Genomic DNA, 10,127 nt, shown 5'->3' on the forward strand with positions numbered 1-10,127 from the left:
TTCATTGGCCGTTTAAAGGCTATAATTCGTGCCAAAGGTGGCCAATTCGAAGAAATCTAAACTTATTCCAAAATTTTGATGCTGTTTCCGGAATTTTTTCTTTCATTCAAAAAATTTAAAAAAAAATTTTAAAACAAGTAAAAAAGCTGTAAGTTCGGCCGGGCCGAACTTTTAAAACCCTCCACCATTTGGTACAAATTTGGCAATTTCCAAAATGAAAAAAAAATAAAATCCTTTAAAAATTCCGTTAAAATCTTAAAAATACCGAATGCCTATACGACGACGTGGACCTGCATAGGCAACTTTTGTCATAAGTTATTACAATATTTAAATGCGAAACTTGAAGAAAAATCTGTTTACAATGTAGCTAAAATCATCAAAATACCGAATATCGGGGGGTACGGTATATGGGGGCTGTACGAAGACGTGGACCTGCACAGACAATTTTCTGGCATGGCATGTAGTATCCATTACGAACTTCACATGCGAAATTTGAAACAATTCTGGTAAATAATGTCGCTAAAATCATCAAAATACCGAATATCGGGAGGTACGGGGGCTATACGAAGACGAGGACCTACATGGCTCATTTTTTGACTTAGGATGTAGTATCCATTACGAGCTTCAAATACCAAATTTGAAACGATTCCGGTATATAATGTCGCTAAAATCATTAAAAAATATGGGGGCTATACGAAGTCGTGGACCTGCACAGATAATTTTCTGTCTTAGGCTGTAGTATCCATTACGAACTTCAAATGCCAAATTTGAAACAATGTCGCGACAATGAATAATGTCGCTAAAATCAACAAAATACCGAATATCAGGAGGTACCTTTATATGGGGCCTGTATGAAAACGTGGACCTACATGGCCCATTTACGAACTTAACCTGCCTACTGGCAAAATATACATGTGTGCAAAATTTTAGCCTTCTATCTCAATGTGTTCGAAAGATAGCGTGATTACAACAGACAGACGGACAGACAGACACGCAGACAGACAGACGGATAAGGCTAAATCGTCTTAGAATTTTATGCTGATCAAGAATATACATACTTTGTTGGGTCTGACATGAGAATTTTGAGGAGTTACAAACGGAATGACAAAATTAAAAAAAAAAACATAGTATGATGGAGGGTATAAAAATGTTAAAATGATGGCGTTTGACTTTGTTGCAGTTTTTTTAATCTCACCCTGTATATTGACTTTTTTTCTTCAAAAACAATATTCAAAATAATATATACGCCCCTGTGTTAGAGTCATTACCCCCTTCCCACCATGTCTGCCCAATCATCGAAAGTTTTATTTTGTTTTTTTTTTTTTTTTTTGCATTTCAATTTAATCAAATCAGTTTTTCGTTGTTGTTGTTGTTGTTGTTGCTGTTGTTATCTAAAGCCGGCATTAATTTTAAATTTGACTGTCGTTCCCTGTTTTTTGCGAAAATTATACACCAATAAATATTTCAAAACTTTTTTTTACAATTTTTTTATTATATTAAAAATAACTTGACAAATTTTAAAATACTTAAAAGGTAATATTTAAAAGATGACACACATACATATATTAATTTACAAACGTAAACACCCAGAGAAAAGAAAATATTGCAACAAAATCTCATTTGTCAACAAATTTTGAAACCGCAATGGACCAATCTTTTCAAAATTATGAGGTAAAATTTTTTAAAATTTTCTTGCATTTTTCAAAAGTAGAGTAGAATTCTAGAAATCATTCCGTAATTTTGGAATTTTTATCAAATTTTTATTTTCCCTTTTCTCTTCATGTTTTTTTCTCACAGTGTATTGTTTGTTTATTTCATCATCATTTCCTAAAATCCATTAAACGGCCATTGACATTTAACGAAATTTTGCACAATTCAAATGATATTTTTATTTATTTGTTTTGTTTTTTTAATTATACTTTTGGAGGCCGAGATAACAGCGGCTGGAAGTACCCTATGTGAAAACTGCAATAATATTCCTTCGAGGAAGCAACAATACAATCTGAGCACATAACGGTTTTGGGAAATATGTCACTGAATGACAGATTCTTAAGGATCAATTTGTGTATTGGTTCTAAATTCTAAAAAATCAAGATTTCTGTTTTGGTAGCGATAATTAGGGGAATACAAATAATTTAGCATACTTTTAGGCGGATGAACGATTTGAAACTATATTCATGGAACATGACTTAATGCCGCTCATTGTAGAAGAATAAAGGTAGACGTATCAAAACAGCTGCTGGGACAATGAACTGTCAAACCAATTTTTGAATTGAAAATGTTGAATGAAAAATTATTTAAATTTGTAAAAATTGTTGAAAAAAGCGTATTATAATAACCGAATGACGTCGTATATAAAAACATATAAAAATCTACTTATATTTGGAAAGAACTTTAAAATTTTTTGACATATTAATGTTCCCAAGTGTTGATGCATCTACCTGTATTCTTCTGCCATGATGCCTCTAAAATTGTGTCGAGTAGTGAGTCGCACATTTATGTTCTCCCAGTTTTGTTACTCTCTGATTAAATTGTGTTTTTTTCAATGGCCCTAATTGTGAGTGTGGATAAAAAAAATTAAGGTAAGAAATCCCAGCCCCATTATAAGACCAACATAGAAATACGTTTTTAAAATATCTAATATATGCCCTCAGCCATATGGCTAGAGAGGGTATATATCATTTGATACGGCCAAAACGTTCCTCATCGAAATAACGGTTTTAGATCCTGGGTGTCTTTGGACCAAATCCATTTCAGGACATTTGGAGTCGATCTAGAGGTGTCCGTCCGTCCTTCTGTCTATCTGCTGGCTGGTGTGCACGATAACTCTCGAAGCGAGTATCCGATTTGGTCCGAACTTGATACATCGTAATATAATTATCAAATTTAGATCGAGTTGGGAGATGGGCCATAGCGGTCCACTCTTTCTGGTACCTCCCCCACAAAAGGTAAACACTTTCACAGGAAGTTATTTTCCTTATAGAGCAAGAAAGGACCATCAAATTTATTCAAGCTAGACAAATCCAAAAATTTTGATCAGTACTAGAACAGGTGTGAAAATGGTCAATATCGTTCCACTCCATCAAGTACCTCCCCCACAAGGGGTCAAAATTTTTAATATTTATAACTCCTATAAAATGTGATGTAAGAGTCCGATTATCTTCAAACTTCACACATCCCAATATTTTTATTAACCCAAGCCTTTAAGTTGGAATATCAGCCCAATTCCTTCTGGTACCTCCATCCCTTAAGGTCGGAATTTTCAAAAAAAAAATATATATATATATAAATATATATATATATATATATTCTGCACAGAAAGAGAAATGATAATCCGATTTTGCTCCAACTTTGCAAACCAACTTTGTGCGAAAATAGACAATATGGGATATATCGGTCCACCATATATCGGTACCTCCCCACAAAAGGTCAAAATTTTGAATATCCACGAAGCTCATAAAACGCTAAATTAACATTCGATTTCATTCAGACTTCATCTCCATCTACACAAGATCTGTTATAAAGATGTTAGAGATCGGACCATTTCGTCTAGTACCTTCCCCACGAAGGGCTTAAGCGATATAAATGTCAAATTTTCTTGTACAATATTTTACAATATTTTTATCTGTATTAGATGAAGGATGAAAATGGAATACTTGGAAAGTAAAATATGTATTTATATCATATTTATTTAGATCCGAACATACTCCATAGAGCGTCAAAAATTTGAATAATCATAACAGAAGTCAAAATATATTTAAAAATGGAACATTGGCTGAGAGTATACATCTGTCGGCGAAACCGACTGATACCTTTTAACTTGTTATAACTGAATTTTTTCGGAGATGGCTAATCCGACGCAGAAAAAATCCATTTAAAAAATAACTAAATTGAATTTTTCAAAAAATCGAAGAATTTCCCTACGTTGAACTGATTTCTCGTTTTAAAGCTTTCATACTCTAGATTAAATTTGGCGTAATTTGTTAACTCAAAAACTACTTCGTTAATTCAAAAAGTCATATGCACATTAATTAATCTGTTCCAGAACAGCAAAAATGTAAAATTTTTCTACAATAAATAATTTCCCCTTTATGATACAGAAAAAAAATTGCAAAAAATAGTTCTTGCAGGTTCTGGAATGTAATTAAAAAATTTCATTAATTATAATTTTTTTTCGATAATTTTTTGTTAAAATTTTTTCTTTTATAAAAATTAAGGCCAAATTCTTTGACTGTAATCTCCCGATATGGTCAACATATTTCATATTCATATTTTATTTTTTACATGACATTTTCAAGATTATGAGAATATATTTTATATACATATAATGATTTTCACTTATTTATTAAAATGTAAACATCAATTGTAACTTACTTTTATAATTATATACATTCTCAAAATTCAATTTAATTGTTTCATTTTTATTTATTCTTAATTTGTAATATTTGAAAATTTATTTAATTTTTATTTTATGTAGCTGCTCTTATTTATTTTTATTAACACTTGTTGTTGTTTGTGGATTTCTCGTTCTTCCTTTGTTGTCTTTTATTTTTCATGACAGTATCAGGATTTCAAAAATTAATATACAGTTGAATTGGAAGTTCTTGTATATTTCCTGCAAAAAAAGCTAAATAACTTTTTTAGTTATCATTTTTTATTGTTTTTTTTTTTTTTAATTTTTGATTATATTAAAATTAATTTATTTTTCTTAAATTTTTAATTTTTATTATTATAACTTTAGTTATTCATGTTTATATTTATTTGTTAAAAAATATAAATTTTATTTTTTATTATAAATATATTTTTATATATCTTCACTAAATTGTAATTAAATCATTTTATTTATTTTATTTTCATACATTATTTTATTTGAATACTTTTATTTAAATTGCACTTAAATGTGTTTGATAAAATTATATTTTGATTTCTTTCTAGTCAACTGTATTTATATTTATTTATTTACTTTTTTTTCTTTTCTTGTTTATTAAGGTTTTTGTTTTAAATTTTATATAAATAAAAAAAAAAAAACATTTTATTCATAATTTTATTTGTAATTTCGTTTTGTTATATTTATTAAATGATGAATCAAATATTTAATATATTATATATTTAAATTAAAAAAATAACATTTATAACATTTCCCTAATGTTTTTAATGTTTTTTTTTTTTCAATTTTACTAAGTGTTAAGGTTTTATTTTTGTTTTATATGTTAATGCTTTTCCTTTAATTTTTTAACAACATGTATATGTTTATAATTTTGTTTTGTCATATAAATTAAAAATAAATAAAAACTGCCAATTATAAACTTTAATATTTTATTTTTATTTTCCCAAATGCATTAATGATTTGTTTAATATATGTTTTCTTTAAAATATATTTTTTTATAAATTTTAGTTTTTATTCATTCGTAAAAATTTATTATTTTATTTTTAATTTTTATTATTTTGATCTGCTTATACTTATCTGCTTTTTTACTTGTTTTAATTGTTAATGTTTATTTTTTTCCAATTTTACTTCAATGTTTTATTTATTTAAATTTTTTGTTTTAATATTTCCAATTATTTTTCTTTACATTTTATTTTTGTTTTTATTTAATCTTTTTCGATTTGCTTGAAAATTTTTATGAAATGCATTTTTTCAATTGTATTATTATGATGCAATACACATTTTTTTAAGTTTTTTCTTACGTTGTTTAATTTCAATATATATATATTTTTTGATGAGTGAATGAATGTTGAGATTTATATTAATTTAATTTGAAGTTTACATTTCAAGTATTCTATTTTGTATTATTTAGAATAGTTTTGTTTACTTCTATATTTTGGAACAGTATTGGCATTTTATTTGGTATTGGCATTTGCGTAGTTTAAATTTTTTTTATTATTATTTTTTATTTCTTCTATTTTATTATTTATTTTAATTTTATTTATTCTAATTTTATTATTTTTTTACAATTTTATTAATTTTTTAAGCTTTTATTACATTTTTAATTTTATTAACTTTTTACAATTTTAGTAATTTTTTAAATTTTATTTTTTTTAATTTTTATTTTTTTTTAATTTGAATAATTTTTTAAAATTTTAGTAATTTTTTAAAATGTTTTATTTTTTTTTTTAACTTTATTTTTTTAATTTGATTTTTTTAAGATTTTAATAATTTTATTAGATTCTTAAAGTTTTATTATTTTTAATTTTTTATAATTTCTTTAAAATTTTATTAATTTTTTAAAATTTCATTAATTTTTTTTTAATTTTATTATTTTTTTAAAATTTTATTACTTTTTTAAGATGTTTATTGTTTTATTATTATTTTTAATTTTTATTTTTTTTAAATTTTATTATTTTTTTACAATTTTATTAATTTTTTAAGCTTTTATTATATTTTTAATTTTATTAATTTTTTTAATTTAATTTTTTTTTTAAATTTTTGTAATTTTTTAAAATGTTTTATTTTTTTAAAACTTTATTTTTTTAATTTGATTTTTTTAAAGATTTTATTAATTTTTATTAGATTCTTAAAATTTTATTATTTTTTAATTTTTATAATTTCTTTAAAATTTTATTAATTTTTAAAGTTTCATTAATTTTTTAAAATTTTATTAATTTTTAATGAATTTATGCATTTTCACACATTTTTCTACGATTCTTTATATGTCATTTATTTTGTTCTGTTTTTTATTTTATTTTCGATTTTATTTGCTATTTATTTATTTTTTTATTATTATTTTTTATTAATTTATATTATTTAAGTTTTATTCCATTTTCTGCACTTTCATTTAAAATAATACCGATTATTTATTTTATTTGAATTTCCTGGATACTTTTGTTTTTATTTGGATAATAATGTTTTCCAATTGTTTTTAGAATTTGTATTTTTTAGCGACAATTATTTCAAACTTAACGAGCCAAGAAATTACAGCTATCGATAGATATCATTTGAATTCGAAAATTGCAAACAAAACAGCAAAAAAGCAAAACTCGACCCGAACGAAACGAAAGTCAAGTGGCCCAAACACAGGGTGTTGTTTTGTTTGTTTTGATTGTAAACAACAAAACGTACAGATACACTCAAACATGTGCATACACAGACATTCAAACACCCATTCGGCCTCTTCAAAGGTCATCTAACGTAATAACAAACATTGCACAACAACAATTGCAAGTGTGTGATGTGTCGGTTTTACACAGCGGAAGAAGGAAATGAAATTGAACAACAACGACGACGCGGCCGAGGGGGGTGGCCAACGTATGAGTAAACTTGAAAATAACATTACATTACACAGCCACACACACAATCTTACTTATATATGTATATGTGATTATGTGCATGTTGTTTTCCGCCGTTTCACACAGGGTGTCTATGCCATGCATGCCGCACCATCATCATTATCATCATCCAACATCCATGCATGTTTGTGGGCAACATTGTGGTTTTGTTTAGACAGCCTCTCTCACAAACACTCAGGCACACACACACAGACACATGCAAAAACAAAAATACTCTTGTTTTTTTTTTGCTCAGTTCAAACTTGTAACAAGTGCAGCATTAAGAACCAAACAAAATTCTAGTGACTGGCTGAGAATAACAACTGCCGGCTTTTTGCTTTACGTCCGGCAGGCATGCAGGCTGGCTGGCTGTCATGTCAGTTGTCTCAATAACATGCAACAACTACATGTATAGATAGGTGGGTATTATGGATGGCGCGGCAACATTTGATGGCTTTAAGAGAATTTTTAGCGCCAAAAATGTGTTGAACTTTTTGCACGTTTCTGTTTTTTTGCAGGAAAAAATTCAAATCTCCAAAAAAGGAACCTTTGCAAAATAATCAAAAATTATTTGGAAATAAAATATTAAGGGTTAAATGATTTTTTTTTAATTTTTTATTTTGTTTTTTTTTTTTAAGAAAAAAATTTAAATTCAAGTCTTCAAAAACCGCTTCTTTTTAAATTTTTTCTTCAGACTTCTTGGAAATTTATTTAAAATAAAATTGCAAGGTGTTGGATTATTCACCCACTTTTTTATTGTTGTTGTTTTTTTTTTTTTTTTGGTTATTTTTTTCAGAATTCACATTCGATGGCTTTAAGAGAATTATTAGCGCCAAAAATGGATTTCACATTTCACAGGTTTTTTTTTTATAGAAAAGAATTCAATTTTAAGATCAAATTTTAAAAAATCCGTCGCAAAAAAAAATTGTTTGAAAATAAAATTTTAAGGGTTTAATGATTTTTTATTTTTTTTTTTCTTGTTTTTTTTTAAGAAAAAAAATCAAATTTAAATTCGAATCTTCAAAAACTGTTTTAAAAAAATTCTGACTTCCTCGAAAATTATTTGAAAAATAAAAACTTGCAAAATGAATTGCAAATTGCATTATTTACCCACATTTTTATTGTTGTTGTTTTTTTTCTTCAGAATTCACATTTGATGGCTTTAAGAGAATTTTTAGCGCCAAAAATGTGTTTCACTTTTCCCACTTTGTTTTTTTTTCTTTTCAAAATTGAATTCAAATCTCCAAAAAAAAAACGTTGTAAAAATAAGAAAATATTTGAAAATAACATTCTAAGGTTTTAATGATTTATTTAATTTTTTTAAGAAAAAAAATTTTAAATTTAAATTCAAATATTCAAAAGCCGTTTTTTTCGATTTTTCCCTTTCTGATTTCTTCGAAAATTATTTAAAAAATAAATTTGCTAGGTATTGCATTATTGGTTCTCATTTTATTAATTTATTTTTTTTCTTCAGAGTTCACATTTCATGGCTGTAAGAGAATTTTTAGCGCCAAAAATGGATTTCACTTTTTGCACTTTTATTTTTATTTTTTTGTGGGAAGTAATTCAATTTTAAGATCAAATCTTAAAAATCCGTTGCAAAAAAAAATATTTTTTTAAGAAAAAAAATTCAAATTTAAATTCAAATCTTCAAAAACCGTTAAAAATTAATTTTTTGCCTCTGTTTTTTATTTCGAAATTTACTTGAAAAATCAAAATTGCAAGGTGTTGCATTATTTACCCACATTTTAATTGTTGTTGTTGTTTTTTGTTTATTTTTTCTTCAGAATTCACTTTAATTAATTTTGTTGTTGTTGTTGATAACGTCCAAAATGACGCATTGCTTCTTCACTTTTGTTGGTTTTTATTTTTGTAACGTCCATTTTTTTTTTTTTGAATTTTTCCTTTAAAGAGAACACCAAAAAAAATATTCACTTGATTTTATTTTCGGTTTATTTAAATTTTTATTTTATTTTTGGTTACTTGTTTTTCACGAGACAGTCGCGTGCTTAAAATTTTTCAAATTTCCCGCCACCGTCTGTGTTGTCGTCACCATTCGTCCGTCAAGCGTTCACTTGAAATGCAAATTTCTTTTTTTTTTTTTGTTAATTTTATTTTCGCGCTCAAATTTTTATTTTTCGCTAATTTATTTTTTTTTTATTTTGATTTTATTTTTTGCGAGTGATTTTCTTGGTTTTGTTTTGATTGTAAAACGACCGTCCGTCTGTCTGACCGACCGACCGAACGACAACAAACACCGTAAAACACTACCAAACCTTATGAAATCGATTTGTAACTGAAATGCTGCTGCTCGCTATTGAAATGAAATTTCTCAAACGACGACGACGACGACGACGGCGACAACAACGACGCCGATGTCGTCGTCATTGTCTCGGCCCCAAACGAATGTTGTTTACTCTGTTGCTGTTGTATTCATTGCTTGGGTTGGTGTGCTGCTGTGTGGTGGTGTGGCTGTGTGTGCTCCCAACACAAAATGTTGCTGGTTTAGCTACTCTGCTTTGGGTCTCAGTCTCGGCAGCAGCAGCTGCTGTTGTTTTGATTGTGGGGTGGAGTACTACTCTCTAGTGAGTGTCTCACCAACTGCCCTGACTGTGTGACTGTCACACAGTCACACCGACGACAACGACCAACGATGAGTTTCGTTCTGTCGTCAACAATCAATGTACTGTTGTTGTTGTTATTTCGTTTCGTATTTTGTTTTTTTTTTGTTTTGGTTGGGGATGACGATGTTGATTATTTTGTTGTGCAAGGATGGATGGCTGGCTGGCTGGTTGGTTGGAGTGCACACACAACATCATTATGATCTTCATCATCGTCGTCGTTGCTGTTGTTGTTCGTCC

The 10,127-nt window shown here is 27.4% G+C and overlaps 1 protein-coding gene across 3 annotated transcripts in view; it reads right to left on the reverse strand.

The window, feature by feature from the left end:
* LOC101899727 (uncharacterized transmembrane protein DDB_G0289901) overlaps positions 1 to 9,572 on the reverse strand; it is a 91,367-nt gene extending 81,795 nt beyond the window's left edge. The window contains exon 1 of one of the 3 annotated variants that reach the window (XM_059130312.1): positions 9,012 to 9,572. The gene's annotated coding sequence lies outside the window, so the exon portion shown is untranslated. Of the gene's footprint in view, positions 1 to 4,374; positions 4,643 to 8,380; positions 8,404 to 9,011 lie in introns of those variants that run through there. The other 2 variants (XM_059130310.1, XM_059130311.1) reach the window with 2 other exon arrangements.
* Between the last annotated feature and the right edge of the window lie 555 nt (positions 9,573 to 10,127).

The sequence above is a fragment of the Musca domestica genome, unplaced genomic scaffold (genome assembly GCF_030504385.1).
Source record: "Musca domestica strain aabys unplaced genomic scaffold, Musca_domestica.polishedcontigs.V.1.1 72, whole genome shotgun sequence".
NCBI classification, from domain to species: Eukaryota; Metazoa; Arthropoda; class Insecta; order Diptera; family Muscidae; genus Musca; species Musca domestica.